This window comes from Camelus ferus, chromosome 15 (assembly GCF_009834535.1).
Source record: "Camelus ferus isolate YT-003-E chromosome 15, BCGSAC_Cfer_1.0, whole genome shotgun sequence".
NCBI classification, from domain to species: Eukaryota; Metazoa; Chordata; class Mammalia; order Artiodactyla; family Camelidae; genus Camelus; species Camelus ferus.
In genome coordinates, this window is record NC_045710.1 from 2,479,932 (window position 1) to 2,504,053 (window position 24,122).

A 24,122-nucleotide genomic window follows, 5' to 3' on the forward strand; every position below is an offset into this window, starting at 1 on the left:
ATTTCTACTCTGTGCCAGACAGTCAGGTGTTGGAGAATTTACCCATGCCTTACATTTTTTTGAGCACCATTTTTAAGATTGAATTAAAAATTTTTAAAATTGAAGAATAGTTGATTTACAATGTTGTGTTAGTTTCTGGTGTACAGCAAAGTGATTCTGTTATACAAACATACATTTGTATGTGAATATATATATATTTCTTCCATTATAGGTTATCACAAAATATTGAATACAGTTCCCTGTGCTACACAGTAGAATCTTGTTGTTTACCTATTTTATATATAATAGTTTGTATCTGCTCATCCCAAACTCTTAATTTATACCTCACCCCCCCCTTCCGCTTTGGTAAATGTAAGTTTGTTTTCTATGTTTGTGAGTCTGATTCTGTTTTATAGTAAATACATAAGTTCATTTGTGCCATATTTTAGATTCTACTTATGAGTGATGACATACGGTGTTTGTGTTTCTTTTTCTGTTACTTCACTTAATATGATCATCTCTAGGTCCACTCATGTTGCTGCACCCGGCATTATTTTATTCCTTTTTATGCCAGAGTAGTATTCCATTATATACCACATCTTCTTTATCCAGCCATCTGACAATGGACACTTAGGTTGCTTCCATGTCTTGGCTATTGTAAATGGTGCTGCTATGAACATTTGGGTGCATGTACCTTTTCAAGTTAGAGTTTTCTCTGGATACATGCCCAGGAGTGGGATTGCTGGATCCTATGGAAATTCTATCTTCAGTTTTTTAAGAAATCTCCACACTGTTCTCCATAGTGGCTGCACCAGTTTACATTCCCACCAACAGTGTAGGAGGGGTCTGCTTTCCCCACACCCTCTCCAGCCTTTGCTGTTTGTAGACATTTTAGTGACGGCCGTTCTGACTGGTGTGAGGTGGTGTCTCATTGTAGTTTCGACTTGCATTTCTCTCATAATTAGTGATGCTGAGTATCTTTTCATGTGCTTATTGGCCATCTGTGGGTCTTCTTTGGAGAAACTTCTATTTAGGTCTTTTACCCACTTTTTGATTGAGCTGTTTGTTCACTTTGTTGTTGAGTTTTACAAGCTTTTTGTCTCCTTTGTAAATCAGTCTCTTGTTGGCTGCACTGTTTGCAGGTATTTTCCCCCAGACTATACGTTGTCTTTTCATTTTGCCTGTGGTTTACTTTGCTGTGCAAAGCTTGTAAGTTTGACTAGGTCCTATTTGTTTACTTTTGCTTTTATCTCTGTTGCCTTGGGAGATTGACGTAAGAAAACACTGTTTGGGAAAGAACAGATACTTATGTCAGATAATGTTTTTGCCTATGTTTTCTTCTAGGAGTTTAATGGTGTCATGTCTTGTATTTAAGTCTTTCACCATTTTGAGTTTATTTTTATGTGTGATGTGAGGGTGTGTTCTAACTTCACTAATTTACGTGTCCAGCTTTCCCAGCACCACTTGTGAAGAGACTGTCTTTTCTCCATCGTATGTTCTTGTCTCCTTTGCTGAAGATTAATCGACTGTAGGTGCGTGCATTTACCTCTGGGCTCTGTATTCTGTTCCATTGGTCCCTATGTCTGTTTTTGTGCCCAAACCGTGCTGTTTTGATTACTGTAGCTCTGTAGTACTGTCTGAATCCTGGGATTATTAATGCTTGCTTAATAATCAATTGTGTCCTTTTATGATAATTGCCTCAATCATTTCCTGGGGTTATCAGTTGAGTATTGGATTAAGTGGGGAGAGAGATTCAGAGACCGGATAAATAGATGTTCTGTATCGCCACAGCGTTTTATACCTTTTCTATCCTAACTTCACTGAAAGCAGAATGAGCGCAGCGTATCTGACAGGAGAGAACAGATACAAAGGTCCCAGAATGGCTGTCTTCTTGTAGTAAAGGCCAGTCCCTGGGTTGGTCTCTGGTTCCTAGGTCTCCCGAGCACCGCACAGAACCACTGCAGGCTCAGAGGAGGTGCTGAAGGTCAGCTTCTCCTTCTAGTTGCTGGTCCTGCAAGTCTCAGTCACCGAGGCCCCTCAACACCCTCCTGCCATCCTTCCTGGTGTGTGTGTGTGGGGGGGGCACGCTCTGGCTTGTCAGCCGCCCATTCCACCAGCATGCAGAGCCACCTCACGTGTCCTCCCTAACCTGACGGCCAGTGAGAACGGTCTCCTGCCGGGATTAAGCCAGGACCCTTCTACAGGCGGGCAGTTGTGAAGAACAACCACAGGAAGAAGCCGCCCGGCCTGCTGGTGGGGTTGGCCTCCTTCCAGCCTGCCGAGCGTCTGCCGCTCGTGTAGTCGCTTCGCGTTGTGGCAGTATAATCAGGTTGACAAAAGTGGACAAGATTTTTGGAGGCAATCGAGCACACTAATTCATTTAAAGATGCTGAACAGGTGCAACTGGGACACGTTGAAGGTGGTTATTAGGCAAAAGTCATCGGAGGAAGGCGGGCCGACATCTGTGCCTATTGTTAGAGACACAATAGAGCAGGATCTTCCTGCGGATGGGGCAGCCCTCTGCGCGATCCTCCTGATTTAGGACTTTCACTGCTGAGGGTAATTAGCATTTCAAGGGGGTGGATGCAGAATTCATCTTTTCTGTTCTCTCTTTCCTGGGGGTGGGTAAAAGTGGAGTCTGATTTAATTAAGAAAGGCAGTAACTCCAGGCACCCACATAATCAAATGTTAACTATAGCAGAACAAGGACCGTCTAATGAGGTCTTTGTGATTTAAATTGGGCTAAGCCTGGTTGCCTACCAGTCTGCTGGTTTCCAGGAGCTCCTTTGTTCTTCAGTGTTTTGCTTCTTCAAATTGTCCCCGTCATATAGACCGGCTTAGCATCAGAGACATTTAGTTGCCAGGGAGCCCCCTGGAATTGTAAATAAACCTGAGAGATCTGTGTTAGCTCTGGTGGGTCGCTGAAGAGCAAGGCGAGACTGAGGTCTGGGCGCAGGGCGTCGGTGAGGACTGTTTGGAAGGTCGCACTGATGGACACAAGTTCCAAGAGCACTGGCTTTTTTCTAGCTGAATGACCGTCAGCCACATTCTTTAAAAGATGGAGTTGCACAGAAGGAAAAACAAAACCATGACTCTTGGAATGAGACAGTTCTAGGTTCAAGTCCTTGCTTCAGCATTAACCTGTCAGCTCCCTCGCAGGGGCGTCTCTAACTGCGTGTCCACTCAGGTGGCTCCGACCTGGCAGTGGGAATGTGGAGGAAAAGAGAAGAAATGGTCATCCTCACGCACCAGGGGGATTGCTGGTGGGGGTCCCGGGTACCGTGACTGACAGAGCAGCTGAAGAGTTGGGAGCAAGTCCTTTTGTTTGTGTATCTGCAGAGTCCCGGCAGGGCCCCAGACGTTTGTGAGATGAGTAAATACCAGTCCAGCTCGCTGGAGCACGTTAGAATCCTCCTAGATGCCTTCTGGTCCAAAAAGTCCGATTGTTCCAAGGTCTTTAATTCAGGTAAGAAGGTTCTGGAATAGCATCTCAACCCTCCGCCACCACACACATACACACACTTTAAAGTCTGATCAATATATTGTTATCAAAAATATAAAACCTTTTTTAATTATGTAAAGATTTATTCAACGTATTTTTTAAAATATTATATTTTTGAAAAATTGAGTGTATGTCAACTAAAGCCACACTGAGTGAGGGATTCAGGAGAGAGAGCCAGGGAGTGCGTCCAAGTGGGAGCTGCAGTCTTTCTATGATCGAATTTTGGAGGTGGCCTCCATCCCCTCTGCTGTGCACGCTGGGTCACAGAGACCAACTCTGGTCCAGAGTGGGAGGGGGTTATGTCAGGGTGTGAGTGCCAGGAAGTGGGTAGCCGTTGGGGACCACCTGGACAGCGGGCTGCCACGCCGTCTAATTCACCTCCTCTCCTCCCCGGACGTGTCCCCGTCACAGCGCAAGAACCTACTAGCTGCGTGCAGGTTGGCTCTGCAACGTCCGGCACTCTTCCCCTCTGAAAGACGCACGCCATCGAGCCCGGCGTGCGGCTGGACGGGGACGGACAGAGCGGAATTAAGGCAGCATTGCGAACACACCCAAAGAGAGCGCAGCATGACGTCCGCTTTCAGTTGCGAAATAGCAGTGAAGATCAGTGATGGGTGTTTACACAAAAACATTGTTTGCATACTCCAGTCCTCGGTGGGGGAAATCAATTTAATCTATTGTGCATAAAATGATGCTTTTAAAAAGCAATCCCAAGCCAGGAATTTACATTTAGAATGTTTTGAAATTAAATGTAGTCTTTTAAGAGTACTTAATGTGTTCGTATGACTAAAAAAATCAAAATTCTATAAAAATATAAACGAGAAGCCTAGCCCCACACCCACTCTTAACTGCTCTGCTCCCTCTCGTTGCCCTCGGGGAGGGTATAGCTCAAGTGGCAGAGTGCACACACACATTGTGCACCTCAGCATATGCAGAGTCCCAGGTTCAATCCCCAGTACCTCCTCTAAAAATAGATACGTAAGTAAACCTCATTACCTCTCCTCCGGATTGAAAAAATACAAAATGACAATGATTCTCTCGTTACCCTCAACACTTCTGTTAGAGTCTTACGTGTGGTCCAGTGTTTCTCAATGAAAGTACAAGTACGTATACCACCATTCCAGCTGTTTTTTATGCAAAAATTAGCATACTTTACCACTGATGGTCTTCCTTGTCTTTCTGGTGTGGGTGTTAGTTTCTGGTGTACAACGAAGTGATTCCGTTTCATACGTGTATGAATAGCGTTCCCTGTGCTCTACAGTAGGACCTTGTTGTTTGTCTGTTTTATATACAGCAGTTTGTATCGGCTAGTCCCAAACTCCCAACTCATTCCTTCCCCTTCTTCCCCCCTGGTAACCATAAGTTTGTTTTCTATGTCTGTGGCTCTGTCTCTGTTTTGTAAATAAGTTCATTTGTATTATATTCTAGATTCCTCATCTAAGTGATATCATACAGTATTTTTCTTTCTCTGGCTGACTTCACTGAGTATGACAGTCTCCAGGTCCATCCACGTTACTGCAAAAGGTATGATTTCATTCTTTTTTTGGTGGACTTTTTAATGATGGCCATTCTGACTGGTGTGAGGGGACATCCCATTTCAGTTTTGATTTGTGTTTCTCTGACAATTAGCGATGTTTAGCAACTTTTCACGTGCCTGTTGTCCACCTGTTACGTCTTCTTTGGAAAACTGTCTCTTAGGTTTGCTGCCTAGTGTGTGATTGGGTGGTTTGTTTTTTTGGGATGAGTTGTATGAGTTTTTATACTTTGGGAATTAATCCCTTGTCGGTTGCATTGTTTGCAAATATTTTCTCCCTGTAGGCTGTCTGCTCCCTATTTTAAAAATATTGTAACCAAGTATGACAGATATACAGTAACATGCACCAATCTTCAGTATTCAAGTGAATTAGCTTTATACAGCTGTGCCCACGTAGCCACCCCACTAATTAGCCATAGAATATTTCCAACATGTCAGATGCTCCTTTGTGCCCTTTTACACTCAAAACCTCTCCCTTGAAATAACCGTCATTAATTCCATCACCGTAGATTATTTTGCCTTATTCAGAGTATTCAGTCTTCTGCAGTTGGTTTCTTTAACTTGTCTCTTCACTATTTCCGTGAGGTGCCCTATGATGCTGCGTTTGCGTGTGGATGGTTATTCTGTATCGGCTCATAGAAGGCCATCGTATGTACAGACCACAGTTCAATTACTCATTCTCCAATCGATGCATGGGCAGTTGGGTTATTTCCAATTTTTCTTTATTATAAATAAAGCTTATATCAACATTATACTGTCACTCGCTAAATATACACCTTTTTTTCCTTTTGAGAATATATGAAGGACTGTCAGAAAGCTGCATCGTAAATATTGCCAAACACATTTTCAAATTTGTTTTAAGCATTTACATGGATATTATCAATATGTGAGGGTTCCAACTGCTGCGTGTGCCAGCTAACACTTGCTACCAGTTGTCTTGATTTTTAGCCATTTTGTGGGTGTACTGATATATCATTATGGTTTTAATTTCCCTAAAAAGGATCATTTTATCATTTTTCCACATGTTTTTGGCCAGGAAAATAACTTTATGTGGGAAATGCCTGTCTAAATCCTTAGTGACTTTTTTTTTTTACTTTACTGTGTCTTCTTAAATATTTATCTGTAGGAATGCATTTTATATTGTTGACATGATTTCTTTGACATATACATTTTTGATATCTTTGTAAATATCTTATAAATACATTTATTTAGTATCCTCCCAAGTGGAGTTTAGCTTTTTCACTCTCTTGCATCTTTTGATAAGCAAAATGTCTTAGCTTTAAAGACATCTAATTCATTAATCTTTTTTTGACAGTGCTCTTTTGCATTTAAAGAAATCTTTGTCTAGCAAAAAATTATGAGGGTACTGTGTGTGTTCTTCTAGAGCTTTTTAATTATAGCTTTCACATTTGACTCTACACCCACTTTCAATTAATTTTAGCTCTGATATAGAGCGGATGCCGTGACTCGCTCCTTTTACTAGATGGATATCCAGTTTTCCCAGTTTACCATTTGTTCAGTGACTTCCTTTTTCTGGTTGAATTGCCTTGGTGCCTTGGTTGGAAATCAAAGTTGATCATATGTGTACGGGTATATTTCTGGGTAAATCATCCTGCTTTTGATCTCTGTGTGTATCTTTATGCCAATGTCAGCCTTGTGTCCTGTAGCTGACAAATCTAGAAGTCAGGTTACAGGAGCCCTTCACCTGTTTTCAAACTGTAAAATTTTGGCTATTCAAGGCCCTTTGAATTTCCATATTTTTCTGTCTGTCTCTGTCTGTATATATGTATGCAAATTCTTCTGAGATTTTGATTACAATTTTGTTGAAACTGTATATTAAGTTGGAGAGAATGGCAATGTTGACAATAATGAGCTTTTCAATCTGTGAAATTGGTGTATCTCTCCATTTTTAAAGATGACCCTTGAATTTCTCTCCATCACACTTTGTTTTTAATGCAGATTTTAATTTTTTAATGTAGAGGTTGTGCACATATTTTGATCATTTTTGCTAGATATTGGAATGTCTGTAACATGTAAGTATGTACTTAGTGTACTTTAATTCAGTTCCCGTGGCTGGGATACAGAAACGTGTCTGACATGATGATCCCACTCAATGAATGTTTCTTAATTTAGATTTAACATCGATCAGAGATAGACCACCCAGCTGAGTCCTTGAAGAATTCGTGAGCTACACAGTTATAAGCAAAATAAAACCTCATTTTAAGACGCTGGCTTTTGAGGTTGTTCGTTACACATCAAAAGATCACCAGAACTATACAAAATGCACATTTGCATGTTCAAAAGTGGCACAGCACAGCGTCTCATGAGAGTAAGGAAATCTTGGCAAAAGCAACGCGTGAGTCTAGATCCGGAACGTGTCACTACGGTAAGCGATGAGGCTCAGGGGCCAGCCGTGCTGAGAGGTGTCTCACTTCGCCTTTGGCAGATTTGGCTGAGACCAGATTGTGGCAGCACTGACAGTAGTGACGCTTGTACTGTCTACCGTGCGACAGGCACCACCGTAAGTGCTTATGCATCTTGACTAATTTTACTTTTACAGAAACACTAAGAGCGTGTGCTATTAATCTCCCAATAATTTCAGTAAAGAAACTGATGGACTGAAGGTCTAATTGAGCTCTCCAAGCCTAATAAACTGTGGATTGTTTTGCAAATGCAGGCACTCCAGCCTCGGGCCACTGGAGTCCACACAAGCGTTCTCTGCAGGCTGCAGCTTGGTCGTCGGACTCACTAAGTGGTCCCTCTCAGGCGTGTTGCAACTGCAGCGTGCCAGGCACCGTGAGCTGCCTCTGACTTTATGGTTCTTTCTTCTTCTCGATTTTTATATATTTGCTTATTTATTACTGGCTTATTTGTAGGTCATGATCTATTTGTTTGTTTTTTATGCAGGAAAACTAACTGTATTTGTTCTCCTTAGACTATTGAGCTTTTAAAACTTATTATTTTTTTAAATCCATGGCTTGAGGACTTATGCCCAATTTTAAAACAGGCAATGTGATTACAGATCTTCCTCGACTTACAGTGGGCCTATGTCCAGATAAACCCATTGTGAGTTGAAAGTATCCTATGTGGAAAATACACTTAAAAAACCTACCTTACATCTGCTTGGAACAATCATGTTAGCCTGCAGCTCAGCAAAAGCATCCAGCACAGAGCTGGCTCATAATAAAGTGTGGGATGTCTCATGCACTTTACCGAATACTGCGCTGGAACTGAAAACCGGAGTGCTTGGATGCAGGATGGCTGTTGGCGCCCAGGTGGTTCACCTTTGTGATGCTGGGGGTGACTGGTGCGTGCGGCTCACCGGCCCTGCCCAGCATCCTGAGAGACTATCGGACCACACATCGCCAGCCTGGGGAAGATCAAAGTTCAAAATCTGAAGAACTGTTTCTACTGAACGCATGTCGCTTTTGCACCACCACAAAGTTGAAAGCCCCTAAGCTGAGGGATGTGTGTATTTCACTACTGCAAACAGCCCCGTGGAGTTAATACAGCGCGTTTCTATGAGCAAGCTCCTTTACCTGTCACAGCGCATCTGCGGACTGAGTACTGTCCAGGTTTCATAGATGAAGTGACTGAGTGCCTGGAATTCAGTAATTTGCATGACCAACTGGGACAGTCACGGCTTGAGCGCAAGTCCTTTGAATGCAAACCCAGTGCTTCACCAGCTACAAATTATTTCGTTTTGAAATTTAAAATGGTTTTCCGTATTACTGTCTTTCAGTAAATACTCCTAGGCTTAGAGTGCAGATATCACGGATTTTGTTTTCCACTGATAAGGTTTTCTTTTCTACCCATATTTCAGAGACATTTATATGTATTCACTTTTCTGTCATATAATGTACAACTCAAAATTATAAACGATGAATATTTCAGTGTAATTTAGTCAGGACACAGAAAGGAAAAGAGAATTTTTATGATGTAATTGCATTTCTGATAAACGTAGACTTTAGTAATTGTCCCCTGAATTTAAAATCATCACCTCTTTCCAGTTTGAATTATTTATTCCCTTTGAAGTCATATTTGACTTTGCAAGTGACCAGCCTTTTAAGTGAAAAATGCATGTAGATCTGGGCAGGAAGCATGGCTTCGTGATGCACTTCCTCACTGTGGACGCTTCAGGCCATTGTCACACACCCGTAGCTGAAACACAACAAGTTCCTTTTATAACTCGCTGATGACAAAACCTACCATCCATTTACGCTGCACAGGTTTACCTCTGGTGCAAAACCACGTTATTGTTGAAGGGGCCTTACTCGTTACCAGGCTGAAACTGCCCATTTTCTTGGTGCCGATGGAAGCCGGGCAGGGTGCTGTTGACTCTGGCTTGCTGAGAGGCCAGGCCAGGCCAGACGTCAAGGACCCTTCATGCCTCTGCCCCTCAGCTACAACACCAAACTCCAGCCAGCCTTTAACCTTCCGAGTTCTGCTTCCATCGGATGAGGGAGTTGGTCTTCACCCTGTTTCTTAGACCAGGCGGTGAGCCACAGCCGCCCGCCGAGGAGGGGAGGGGCAGGAGGGCTGCACATTCCTTGTCTGACTCTCTCTCTGTAAGTTATGCCCTGCAGAGGAAATGTGTAACTGCTGAAAACTGCAAAAAAAAAAAAAAAAAAAAAAAAATCAAACATCAAAAACAAACTAACTGTAAAACCCCAGAGTCATCTTTTAATGTCACATAATGGATGTGACTTCCTTACCTAATTCTCCTGACGGCAAAATTCATGTCTATCCTGGTCAGCAACCCCTCACACTTAAAATGCGGGATGTTAGAGGTGCGCTTGAAAGAAGCGTTTGCATCAAAGGCTTGCATGTTGTCTGGGAGCTGAAATATGAGAGAAGACCTTTTTTTTTAAGGAGTAACTAAAGTTTTCCTTTATTTTTATCTGTATAGATTTTCTCCACTAACACACTTTTGCTGCAATGGTACCTGTCTCCTTATATAGCACACGAGAGAAGATTATTAACAATTTTTTTTTCAAAGTGGAATCGCCCTAAATGGAACAGTGTTGCTGGTGCTCTGCGGTCAGAGCCCAGGTCTGTGCCTGGGTTTCAGTTTCCCTTTTGCTGGCCTTGTGACCTGGAGCACATTCCTGCAGCCCCCCAGTGACGAGCCTCCCCTCCTCCCTGGTAAAGGGAGACCTTTTGAGCCCCTTGTCATAGTTTTTATTAAGGATCAAAATCTTAGACCTTTGCTTGGCGCACAACACTCGTCAGGGTTACACTGGTGCTTTTCAATAGTCATTCACCGAGACTGGATCGGGCAGGGCTGTGTGGGTTCCCTTGCCATGATGCTGGTGCGTGAGCTTTGCACGATTTTGGGGCAATCTTGGCTCACGTGACTCACCCACGCCCTGGACCCCACTCCGACAGCTCCAGGTGTCCAGGTGTCCAGGTGTCCAGGTCTGTGTTTGTTTCATCTGCTCCCATGGTGAACCTGCACCCACGATTGTGATGAATTGCTGTGCAGAATTAAACTTTTTTTTTTTAAACATCAGTTAAGCCACCTTAAACAAATATTTCTTTAAGCCTCAGCGTCTGGTATTTGAACCTTGACCCCTTCAGATAAAAGGCATCAGAAGCCCCTCTGCGTGCCTGAGCTCCCTCCTTCAGGGGCTCAGCCCTCAGGCCGCCAAGCAAGACGTCCCAGGCGGTGGCCTGTGTTTTCAAGCCTCTAAAATCAGTTTTCTCTTTAGGCTCTGTCATGACTCCAGAGGAGAACCACATCAGTTCTTCTTCATTTTGACTCTGTTCATACTCTGAATGCATTTGTTATCTTTATAGAAAATACTTTGTCTTGACTTCAAGATTGAATTGTTTTCTTTTTCATTTACTACGAGACACTCGATGTGCATGCAAGTACATGTCCCACGTTTCAAATCTAATTCTAGTGAAAGGGGAAAAACTGTATTTTTTTTGAAAGTCCTCTTTGGGTCTAGTGCTAGCCTAACTTTGCTTAGGGCCCTTCTCAGGGCCTCGAAGGCCACTTTGTGAAGCAGCGTCTTCTCTGCAGCCCTGGCGAGTGGCGGACCTGTGTCTGACCTGAGCCCGGCGCTGCCGGGCGGCGGACGATGCAGGCTGGCCGAGGTCCGAGCACAGCCGGCCCCGCAGCTCTGGACCCGGCTTCATCGCCCTGCGGGGGGCCAGTCTGCGGCCAGCAACGGAGGGAAGGAGGAGTCCACGGGGGTTAGCAGATGACTCCAGGGTCTGTCCTTCTATTAAACCCAAACCCAAACCCAAACCGAAAACAAACAAACAAAAAAGGCCACTTTGGTCAAAGAGCTAGAAGAATTTATTTGTAGACAATCACAGACACGTGGGTAAGGGGTGTCAAAAAGGTTCCTTGCCTCTCTGTTCCAGCATTTCCTAACTCTGCAGTCGAGAAAGTGAGGCACCTCGAAGGTCTTCGCGTGTGCAGTCCGCGCAGCTTAAGAAGGATAACAGTGCTTCTGTGTGGTGAGGCAACGCTTCTACCCAGGAGTCAGCTGTTTAACTGGCCTTCATGCTGGAAATTCCCTGTTTCTTATAAATTTCAGTGGGAAAGGGCCACTCGTTTTGAAGTAAACAGTTTAACTCGATATATTTTTGCTGTATTTTCAGTGGGTGGGAGTTTTCAGTATACGCACATTTGCCCAGTGTCAATGGCATTAAGTATTTTCAGTGTGTCACTGCTGTATGTAACTGGATGTTTGATAAAGGGGTAGACAGAATTCTAAGCTGGCCTCGGAGCTCCCTGGCCCCGTGTGTGCAAATGTCTCCTTCCAGGATTCAGTCCAGCGCTTATCTGTGGACTGCAGTGAGAGGACTGTGCACGTGTGGTTAGGTTCCTAGTCAGCTGACCTTGACTTAAGGAGACTATCCTTGGTGGGCCTGACTTCATCAAGTGAAGGGCAGGGCTCACCCTGGCAAGAGAGATTTTAGGTGTGAGGGGGATTCAGCACACGGAGGGGAGGGGTCTCTGTTGCTGTATTGAAAGATGGGAGCCATGTGGCCAGGAATGCAGGGACCTCAAGTTGCTGAGGGGGGCCCCCCCCTAGTCAACAGCCAGCAAGGAAACAAGGATCCCTGCACTCCAACCACTAGGATGTGAATCTGGCCACTGAATGAAGGAGCGTGGGGTGGGTTCGGCCTTCGCCAGGTCTCCAGGTGAAAACGCAGCCTGACTGAGAACTGGGTCTCAGCCCCTGGTGGAGAGCCCGGCCACGCAGCGCCTGCACTTCTGAGCCACAAAACTGCAGGCTAGCGAATAGGTCTTGCTTTAAGCTTCACATGTGTAATAAATTATTACTTAATGATAGAAAATAATACAAGAAGATTCGATTTTCCAGACGTTTGTAAAGTCGAGGTGTTACTCCTGGACGTGGGACACTTTGTCCCCAGTATGTCCCTCGATTTCCTGTACAATCAGAGAGCAGGGAGGCCGGGACCCTTGGTGAGAAAACCTAGAAGGTGCACCTTGGGGTTGACGGAGCTCTTCCAACCCTCACTCGATCTCCACTCCCACTATTCAAGTGGAGCCTCGGAGACGGAAAAGGGCCAGGCGGCCCCAGCTGTTCAGACTTGGTTCTCCCGGCAGCGCTAGTCTTGTTGCGCATATTGCTTTCAACCAAGAAATCTTGCTTTTTCGAGGAGTTTTAGGTTTATAGCAAAACTGAGTGGAAAGGACGGAGGGCTCCCGTAGGCCTGCCCCACTGTCGCGTCCCTCAGCACGGCGGCCCGCACGCTGTAACCGCTGGCCTGGCACTGGTGCGCCGCGGCCGCCGCCCGAAGCCCGCGCCTCGCGTCACAGGGCCCTCCCGCTGTGCCCGCGCTGCAGGCTTTGGCAAACGTGCACTGACGTGCACCCTCATTGCCCTCTTGGCAACCGCGGACCTCTGTACTGCCTCCAGAGGTTTGCCTTTTCCAGACTGTCCTGTGGTTGGAGTCGCACAATATGCAACATTTTGAGATCGGCTTAGTTCACTTAGTGATAACTCCCCCATGTCTTTTTTTTTTTTTTTTTAATTGAAGTAGAAGAAGATGTGCCCTGCAAGCCTGGGGAGCCAGGCATCGCTTTCCCTCACAGTAGGAGCTGGAAGACATGCTCAGAGCCCAGCTGACAGCCGCCAAGCAAACACAGCGGAATCCACTGCTTAAACAGCTTCCGATAAAGGCTCCCACGGCCGGGCCTGCTGGCCGCACCGGGGCGCTCAGAACGAAGCAACCGAGTACGCGGGGCTTCGTGTGGGCACGGGGGTGCCTTCTGGTAACGCCAGGGGGTTTACCGCCCATTTGGCGGTCATCCTGGTGTGGACGGCCTTTACCGATAGCGCTCCGTGGGCACGTCCCGAGGGACATAAGGCTCGCCGCGGCGGGCTTCTGCAGAAGCAGCTGCCCACGTTGCCAGCCTTCCACGTGCGATTTCTGCAGCTGCTGCTTCACGGGCTACAGCTAGCCGCGCCACTTCTCTGAAAGAGGAGTGTGCGCGCAGTAAAACCATAAACTACTTAGAAGCGTAAAAACCAGTTATCGGATCATCACAGGAAGGCCGCGGTAACCTCCCAGTGAGCTCTTTCTAGGCGGGGTTCCACGCGTCTATACGCACTTAGATTACATGTACTTTTATAATTACTTCAGGTTCCACATGCTGTCTGATCATCTGCCCTCTCACCTAGCAGCGTCAGGGAAGTGTCTCCACTTCACCGAATACAGAACCTCATTACTGATTTTAACAACACCCTTGTGTGGGCAATCTGTATTTTTGCAAAACCGATTTCCTATTAGTGGACATGCATGTTTTTCCCCAAAATGTCACTGTTCTAAAGGTCGCTTCAGTGCCAGTATCGGTTTGCACAGGAGTCTTCGCTTGTATCCACACAGCATTTTAAACCGTGATAGCTAAGTGCCTGGAGTCTGAGCCCTTGTATGGGGTGATGACATGTCAGGAATATAAGAAACCCGTTTGTTGAAAGTGAATGATCCTTCATGATTCCATTGGTATCGAAACATTTCACTCTAAGTAGACATAAGCAGAAGTCTTTGCCAGCAGTATGAGGTGTAGACAGAGGTTTTTATGCAAATTCTCAGGTTCCAGCCCCGGAGAGTGTCCTCACACGGCAGAAGTGAGGGAACAGGCTGTGCTCGGGGGAACCTGTGCTTCCCTGGGTGGTGTTTGTCGAATTGCAGCCCAGTTTCCCTGACAGCAGAGATCAGTTCACTCACACAAGTAACCTCTGACAGAGGCTTCCCGGCCCTGGGGCCGGCGTCTTCTCTTCTCCAGGAGGGCAGAGTGTTCACGCCCCACCCCGGGCTCGTCGCTCCGTGCCTCGGCCCAGGGCACTTTTCCTTCTCCTTTTTCACGCCTAGTAATAAGCTTATTTCTATCACATAGAGATCCATGCCAGCCCAGTGTCTCCCTGACAGCCTCAGGGGTGTGTGTGTGTGTGCGCGCGCACGCGCGCAGTTTCCAACTGAATTATTTTGTATTTGTTTTTTGGGAAAACCTTTTCTCTCTCTCATATACACACACGACAGATGTGTAATTACATTGTTACGATGAATTATTTTATTGTAAAGTGTAATTCCAAATTACTTTTTCTTGTTTGACAATACCTGCATGCAAGCTCGTTGAAATGTCACGTCTTACAGAGATCCAGAGAACGAAAACCCCCAGTTCTATAGGTGCTTCCAGGTCCAGGACCTCAACTTCATGTTTGTTCATTTGTGTCTCTGGCAGATCACGTCTTCTTTGTGACCTAACCCCGCCGCTATCGTCCCTCATCTTGGAAACCAGAGCTGAAGGTCTTCCGCTCGCCAGGAAGCTGTGGGAAACCACCGGGATGGACAAATATAAAGTGTAAGGTGAAGAGTAGGTGCTCACTAAATGGCAACTCAGTTTCACTGTTTGTTGAACGTTTATTTGGTGAAGCAGTCATCCTTCTATGTTGTGTGTTAAGAAACGAAGCTTGAACATTTCTCCTTTTGCTTAGAAAACCTTCAGTGGCTTCTGCAGCAGACGTAACCTGTTGCCTACCCACCAGCACTTTCCTCGTCTTCCTTTTAAGAGCACCCTGACTTTGTGCAAAGGAAAACACCTTCAAGGGAGCTGAGCCTTGCCTCCCCCTGGGAGAAAGCCGCCAGCCATGCATGAAACCAAGCCTAAATGCCGTGCTCGCAGTGAATGGCTGGAGAGTGGAGGACTCGATTCCGTGTAGTTATTGGGACGTGGGGGAATCCAAAGAGAACTCACTTCTCCACAACCCAAGTCAAGACACAGCTTTCTCCTTCCTCCGGCTTTAAATACACTTGTATGAGGGTTCAAAGCTGGGACCATAGCAAACGTCTTGCCTACATGAGACAACAAGAGTTCAAAAGGCCAGCACACTGCGCATGTCCGAGTGGAGAGAAGTCCTGGGTCCTTGGCGAAACTCTTTTTCTGTCCTTCAAGTCCCGTCCTCATCCAGACTGTGGCCATCTCTCCCTGCCCTCTGGTCACCCCTGCCTCATCGCTGTTTCTCTGCTGGCCTCTTCTCACTCACAGCATCCAGGTAGCTCTTGTTAGAACGTCATTTACATGAACCCCCCTCCTCTCTCCGCAGTTCCCTCACAGCACCCCCTCAGATGTGGGGGACGACAGACAAGCCTTGCGGGATCTGCCCCGTCAGCCGTCTCAGAGCCATTTTTAACCAGTCCTCTTCCTCCTCTGCTCCAGCCCAGCTGGCCTTCCTGGAGTTCTTTGTACACACCAAGCTCGTCTCTGCCTCAAGGACTTTGCATGACCTGTTTATACATTTTTTTTTTTCCAGGTCCTCTGAGCTGTCATCTTCTCAAAGTGGCCCTGCCTGACATGTCTGACTAAAACATCACCCCACTGTGACCCACCGGCTCTCATCGGTCACACCCTACCCCTCCTGGGTCTGCAGTCAGCGCCACTGCCCCTCCCCGTCTTTAGCGCTGCCACGTGTTACGTGCACACTCACTTGCTGTTGTCAGCATCCCTCGCTGGAATGTAAGCCCTGGGAGGCTGGTGGCGCACCGCCTTGTTCAGTGTTACGCCCCTGGGTGTCTGGCATGCAGTACACCTATCAGTACACCTAAATATCTGGGGGTGGATAAATTAATTAACTAATCCTTGCAGAAAAATTAAATTAAGAGTAGAATTTTTTCAGTGCAATTCAATAGCTGCAGTTGAAGCACAGCGTATATATGTGTCTGTACCTATTTACCGTACGTATATGGAATTTTTTAATGGGGAAAATCGTACTGAAGCTTTTTCTTGGACTTTCAGAAACAGAGTAATTTCTCTGGGAGACGGCCTTTGGCAAGATCTTAGTAGGCTGGGAAAGTTTTACCCCAGCATTCGGTCTGCAAACATTTGCAGGGAACCTACAATGTAGGGGACACTTGTGTAAGTCTCTGAGGACAAACATATGAATTCGACATTCTCTCCCGTAAGTGGGATTTAGGAAAAACAAAGGGAGGTAAGTGTGCTTGGTGCTTTGGGAGAAGAATGAACGCTGTTGGGTCAAAGCATATTTAATGGCCAACTTTTAGGAACAGCATTTGATGACATGCTTAGCTTTTAATAAATGACTAATAAAAGTTGAAAATAATCTAAGTTCCTACTCATTTTAAACTCCTGTTCTTTAATGTTCAGGTAGGTGTTTGATAAAGAGTTTATTGTGAGTTTAAAAAAAAGCATGTGGAACTCCAGGCTTCCTGTCCTTTTCGCTGTTCTAATGGATGCAGCATTTCCAAGGGACCAAGAGAAATAATGAGAAATGTAATGGACCCTGACCTTACTGTGAATAATAAACACCTTCCAGCAGTGCTAAGTGGATGCTAAATATATAAAGCTAATTATTTCCTGAACTGGTGTCCTCCAGAGATTAAATTGCAGTTTATCTTCTGCCCACTCTCTTACAGCAAAAATTCTCCAAGCAACCTGATCTAAAAGTAGCAACATCTGTGGAGAGCATTCCTGCAATGTTAGTCCCTGAATATCTTTCTGGGGGACTTGAATTACGTGGCTAATTATTTCAAGCGTCCGCTTCCCTCTGCTTGCACTGACCTGATTAACGCACGGCTCTTTACTGTAACATCTCAGCAGGGATCTCGCACAGCAGGAAACACACCATCGGAGCTGTCGGTTCCAGGGTCAGTGCTGAAGCGCTCACACCATTGAAGGGATGGGCGCGGAGTGTCCGTGCGTCCCAGCGAGCGGCCTGCGCCCGGTTTTCCGGGGCTCGGGTTTACGTCCTGGCACTGCCGACTGCTGTGGGGCCCCAACCACAGTAATGAAAGTGAGTTCTGGGTCTCTGTGTGGGAACCACCAGATTGCTTCTCGAAGTCTGATGGCTACCAAGAGGGAGAGGAAAATGCAAAGAGAGGAAATTAATTCTCACACTAATGATTTTTTTAATTAGTGTTTAAAAATCCAAACTTCAGCAGTGCGTTTCCCTGAAGGGAATGGCATAGGATGATCCAGGTAATCAGAGGGAGTGAACACATTACAACAAACTTATGGACATCATGCAGTAGACAATGTCTGAAGGTCATTGGCAGCCGTCGAACACAGGCCATGGGGCTGTTAAGAGAAAAGACTGGTTTTTTAATGATACGGGTTTTTCTCTTGCATTTGTTGGTTCCTACAGAACATGTAACGTAGTAGCCTATATTAAATTTATTAATTCATTGAAATTAAATCAAATAAATTATTCACCAATGTTCCTGTGTTTTTGGTGGCACCTGGGGATTTTGTAGAAGAGCGATGCTTCGTGGATACTTCGCTCGTCCTGTAACAGCCAAGTCCTATTTTAAGAAGAGGCATCATTTTCACACAGTGGAATCATTGAACAAACGTGTTCAGTTTTTCCAGAAGATTATATTTTGAGAGTCAAGGAAAGTTTTTTTTTTTTTTGGTGGGGGTGGTAGGGGATTTATAGGGACTATTTCTCTGCTTCTCAGTTCTGCGTAAGGGACTTCTAACAGGGGCGCTCCGCTCTTGTCACTGGCCTTTTCACTGTTGATGGAAGAAATAAGTCTTTGTTTTAGGCTAAACTCCCAGAACGCAGGGCTCACTGGTCCCTGACACGGGGACCGTCAGCAGCGTCTTCAGAGGAGGAGCACAGCCCGCGTTGGCAACGTTAGATGGCAGGGGGGGGGGCCACGTTAGACGCTCCGAGTCAGGGGCAGGGCCGAGCTCACACCTTAGGTCAGCTCCGCCCCCTTACCTACGCTATGCAGCACACACACCCAGGCACGCACACGCGCACACGCACGAGTGCACACTTGCGTGTGCGCCTCTCTTCCCCCTGCAGCCGTCTCCCTGTCGCTCACTTGCGGGGTGCCACTTTCTTCCTTTCCCCTTGGGAAGCCGCCCCACGTGTGGTCACCACCGTTAGAACCCACGGGGGGGAGGGGTCCCACTGGAGAGGCCACCTCCCGGCTGACAGGATGGGAGACCCGTGTCCTGACGGCTCGCGCCCGTCGGAGGAACCCGCGCTGGGCTCAGCGTGCTCTCCGTCTTCAGTCAGTTTCTCCAGGAAGGAAGAGCAGTTGTTTTGGGCGGACAGTTAGCTGTTTGTACCACAGCTGGCTTTCTGTCCCCTCATACAAAACCCCCCTGCATCCACTCTTAGGGCACGACTCTAGGCTCCATACACAGACGCTGGGTTCATGAGAGCCCCCCATCTCTGAGCTGTCTTCCCCATTTGGCCCTGATAGGGCTCCATGAAGCCGAGCAGCTTACAGATTAAAAGACAAGTGATCTACCCTCCCTGGGGCTCTGCTTATGTTCTGGTCTGGCTGCGAGGCCTGCTCCTCTGATTTCCGGAGGGCAGAGGGGCAGACGCTATTCCTTCTCCTGCAGAGGGGGCAGGGGCTCCCTGGGGTCTGCAGAGGACCCGTGACGCCAATGCTCCCCAGTCATCTCTGGGCCTCTGGGTAGCAGGTGCAGTTCAGACCTTTGGAACCTCAGCTGCATCCGTCAGCTTCTGAGTCAAAGGTTCTGGTTCCCTTGACTTCCATTTCTTCAGACTTTTCATTTGTCACGTAAGTTCCCAAATCACTCCTTTATTCTTCCTTTGCTTCTGTGCCTCGAGTGGTCCTCCTCTCTTTACTGAATCCTGACGGGCCCCCCCCAGGCACGTTTCACATAAATCCTGTGAGTTGGAATGATCCCCAGTCTCAGTGGTAATCCATCCATCATCATCACACGTAACTGTCCCCCGAGTGTCTGTGTGTTTTAAAGGCGGGGACTTTGTGGTCTTATCTCCGCAGTTCTCGCGCCTGACAGGCCTGACTGACAGGTGTCCGACAGAAATAACTCAATCACGGTCACACGGCTCATGAGCGGCCAACAAAATCAGAGTCCAGGTCCACTTGGCACTAAAATCCACTCATACTCCCCACCAGCCAATGTTCCATGAAAAGCTACTTTTAAGGTTTTATTTGCGAGCAAGCCAGAAAAAACTGGGACAGTCGTTCTCCCAGGTATGACACAAATCACATGATAATGAAAATGACAAGTAAGATTGGTGATGCCATGGAACACGCAGCGCAGATGCTGCCGAACTGGTGAGGCTCATCTTTGGATCGGAGCTCATGCCGTTTCTGTAAATGTGGGCCTGTCTGCTGTGATGGTGTTGCTTCAGTTCCACAGCGTATGCTCAGCACGCCGTTCTGCTTCATACATAAGCAGCTTCAGAGCGCTCTCTGGCCTTTCAGGGCGCAGCTGTGTCCTCTAAGGCGGGAGGTGGAGGCGTGCCCTCCCCATCCTTCCTGTTTGCGCAGAGCAGGGAGAGACGAACGTGAGTGCTCACAGCTGAAGGTGCTCCCTGTGGCGTAAATCTTCAGGGAAAGCCCTTCTCAGCACAGGAGACTCTGACCTGCAAACGGCCTGCGCGTTGCACACACACGTGCTGCGTGACGTAAATCCTGAACCGCGGGAGCCCCGCGGGAAAGTGAAAGTGGCTACATCCTTGAGCTTTCGCTCCCTCATCCTGATGGAATTTTCTAGACCCCGTACCTCCTTGTCTTTATGGGTTTCTAATTTCTTCCACAACGAATGTCGGAAATCCCTCTTCAGTAAATTTGAGATGGGTAATTTAACTCAATGACACTTAATCCGTGTTTTAAAGGAATTAGAGCAAGAAAAGAGAGTGGAAAAAGCGTACCTCCCAGTGTCCATCAAAAATTGATTTTGACTTTGTAGATAAAGAGGGGAAATCACCAGCGAAATGGACCAGGCTGGATGCCAGGACACAGCTTCACTGCTGATCCCACTTCCCATGAATTAAAATATTATCTTACATTATTTATCCAGTTTTCCTTTTGGAAATTATTCTACAAGACAGCTTTCAAGACCCAAACAGCACCAAAAATTCCTAAGAATGTTACAAATATCACATATTTGCTGTATCTTTATGTCACTGTGGACAATGTTAATTCTTCCATTTTTTTAATTATAATTTTATTTGAATTATCTTATTATGAGATAAAAAACAATGAACAAAAGTTATTTGGAGCGAAGAATTTGAGTCAATCAATATATTTAGAAGATACGAATATAGACTAGATCAGCAAGATTGTACTGTGCAGCCCAGGGAAATACACACAGGATCTTGTGGGGGCTCACAGCGAAAGAGAATGTGACAATGAATGTGTACGTTCATGTATAACTGAAAAATTGTGCTCTACACTGGAATTTGACACAACATTGTAAAATGACTATAACTCAAAAAAAAAAGTTAAAAAAAGACATAAAAAATTTTTTTCTAGAAGACACAAATATTTTAAAATCTAACATAAGCACAATCTTTTAAGCAGTTAAAGTATTTCTTTTCTGTCCTTTCTTGAAATAATTGTATCCATCATGCATGTTGCTGCTGGAGCAGCGGCCCCAGGGCTGCAGGTCTGTGTACTGGTCTCTGTTCTAAAGTCCCAATTTCATACTCTGTCATTGTGAACTCTGGGCACATACTCAAGTTTTTCATAAATTGACTGTGTCCTCCTGAGACAGGCATTTGTCCCATGGTGTTTCAGCTTGGGACTCGGCCTCCCCCGAATGGCCTTCCCCCTCCTCCTCCTCCCATCCCGGTCAGACCAGTTTTCCTCCCAACATGGCTCTTCTTTTCCATGCAGGGTGAGGGGGCATTCCATACCAGCCCTCTGCAGGGCAGCGGGCCCTCAGGGTTATTTAGCTTGACTCGTGTATGTGTTTGTTTGGTTGCTGGTTTTTGACTACATTTGATATCCTTCTGGTCTGGAAAGTTCTCAGAGTAGGGGAACACAGGCTCCCCGCTGTGGACTGTTAAACGTAAGGTGCTTCGTGTGCTATTTGCACAACTGGTCTTTTGAAAGCACTTGCTTTTGAGTTTTGACGTATTTATACCCTAAGACACTCTTTAAGAATTGAACACAGACCTCCGAGGAGCCTTGGTCTAGGCCGAGAGGCCGACCAGCCAGAGGTCATAGACTACATTCAGATCCTAGGTTGAACAGGTTGGGTGTTCTGACTTCTAAGAGACTAGGATTGGTACGAAGTTCACAGATTACCGGCCTGTGATTAGCGAGTGGTTGCAATTAAAGAAGGAGTTAGTAATTGAATGCTTTCATTTTCTCTGGTTTTCTTTACTCAATCCCATCCCCCCAGCATTTGTTGAGTGTGCTTTTATTTACAACATGCCAAGTGACTAGGGCATAGAGATAAGACAAAGGCCTTAAAAACAAGACAAAGAAAAGGAATCAAAACTTAGGTGGGGAGACGGAGACATAGAAGACGAGAACTCACAGCCCGGGGCCCTGAGCTGTGACGCCTCACAGGAGAAGGAGGGTCTATCCCACTGTGCGCTGACCCTCACATGAGCCTGGGAGGCGGCCTGGGAGTGCCTGGCTGCCTGTTTCAAAGAGGAGGCAGCGAACATCCAGAGACCTCCAGGGAGCAGGCCAAACAGTCCCCCTGGAAATGGAGGAGGACTTCCTCCGGGTCCTCTGACACCTGCTGCGGTTGTTGAAGCCACATCTGTGTGAGGCGGCTTCCTGTGAGGGCATCTGGTCTCTCTCTCCCCAGCTGCCCCTTCCTGCAGCTTCATCTCTTTCACTGATGGTCGCAAATGGACCACTGAGTGGGGAGGGGCGAGGAGGCCCTGGGGGGGTGCCGTGCCATGGCAGGTGGCACCCAGCACCCCAGTCCGCCTTCCAGGAGAGGCCAGGGAAGGAGGGAGAAGGGAGCTCCGGTCCACTCAGAGCAGCAGAGCGTGCTGACTGTTGCAGGCGGGGAGGTGGCTGGCTGCTCAAGGGGGCGTTGTTACGTGTAGGACATACAGTTTTTCCAATTTCAAAATACAGAACACAGTTCCTTTAAATTCAAAATGCCTTCTGTGCCTCACTTAACAGAATCAAATTGGCAAAACGTTTATTTAAGACATTCGAGCTCCTCTGAGCTCTTGGAGGAAATCCTCTCAGGACACAGTGCCCTGATCACGCCTGCAGGGCCCAGGGCTCTAGGTAAGCCCATTCCCGTTTCATTTTGAACAATTAATGCAGTGCTTTGGACCCAAGTAAAAAAAAAAACTCCAGCATCTGCTATTATTTAATAACGTGGCAACGTCGTAGCCAGTAAAAGGAGAATGAAGGCCCAATGAGGCAGGAGGGGGCAGGGCACAGCCATGCGAGGGGTGCCACGGCAACTAGCACCAAAATGGTGGAAGATTCAACCCCCGGGGGGCCTTGAGGCTCAGGAGGGTGGGAGATTTGACTTCTAGCAGATCTTGAGCTACATTATATGCTTATTGTAATGTAAGCATGGTGAATTACATGCCCACAGGCACTACGCAGTCCCCAGGCTGGCCGCAGAAGGGCGGAGTGGGAAATGGCCAACCTCCTGGGAACCCCGGCCCCTTCCCCGACTGCTTAGACTGGCCCTTCCACGTATTAGCACAAGAAGCCGCTGAGCCCAAAAAAACTGGCAACACGGTGCCTCAAGGCCGCCGCCCCCTCTCTCCCCCTCTGGAGACGGCCCACAGTCTGTCTATGGAGTGTGTACCTGCTTTTAATCTGAGCACCCACCCCCACACCTCATGGCCTTCCTCTTGCCCTTCAGTGTATCTCTCTGAATAAATCTACCTTCACTCAACTGGGGCTCGAATTGAATTCTTTCCTGCGTGAAGCCAAGGACCCACGCTTGGCGGGGCACGTCCCAGGGGCTCAGCCGAAGCCTGGGACGCGGCCCTCCTCACTCCCCATATCTACTTCCCTGCATCACGGGCTTGATTATTTTCTGCATGTGCAGAAAGTGCGTTTCAAGACACACGGGGTGAGAGGTGTGTCCGTCCACTCTGTGATACCTGCAAACTGCTCCGCCTTTTCTTGAGGAACTTACATGATTCTCAAAAATTTAAGTATTTATATAACAAATAAAGCCAAAAACCCCCCTTTTAAGTCCTTGACACTTTCCCGAAGCTGTTATCACTAGTTTTCTTAGGTTTTAAACTTTATTCTCGGAAGCTCCTCATTTCTGATTCCTGTGTCCCTGGAGCAAGGATGTGCAAACACACTGCTTCCCCTCCCAGCCCGCTCGCAGGGACGGTTTACTGCGTACTCCCGGTTTTACGTGCTTCAACAGCCATGTGCTTTTGCCGAGACATGTAATTCTGAGTCTGGTTTCTAATTTATTATTTTCTTAGCTGTTAAAATGCCAAGAAAGAAATGGAAGGAGGGAAGGGAGGAAGGATGGAAGAAAAATTTAAGTTGCTGATGGTCAACAAATATAGTAATTTAAAAATAAAATTTTAAATTGAAAGCCACAAATTAAAAATACTCATTATTAAATATTTTCAATGCTTCGCCTCAGATTTTCCATTAAGATACGTGGCTGTGGAGGTGGCATGAAAAAGGAGATAGTTGATTTAACAATGAAAAGTTCTGGGGCATTTCTTGGAAGAGGTTTTGAAGGATGGTGGAAGGTACTATAGGCAGGCAAGAACAGGGGTCAGTTTCCAAGGACAGGACCTAGCATGTCATTTCTAACTCCCCAAACTCAGGATACTGCTCAGAATTTACGTTAAAAAGCCAAGAGGGAGACTTCCGTAAAGATGTAAGCTCACATACAAA

General features: G+C 46.5%; 1 long non-coding RNA gene across 1 annotated transcript; it reads right to left on the bottom strand.

Annotated features, from left to right (window-relative positions):
• Positions 1-709: 709 nt before the first annotated feature.
• On the bottom strand, positions 710-20,753 carry LOC116668836. Its single transcript, XR_004326030.1, has 3 exons — positions 20,574-20,753; positions 12,108-12,109; positions 710-721 (listed from the first exon to the last, which is right to left on the bottom strand). It is a non-coding gene; the product is annotated as an uncharacterized LOC116668836 (long non-coding RNA).
• Between the last annotated feature and the right edge of the window lie 3,369 nt (positions 20,754-24,122).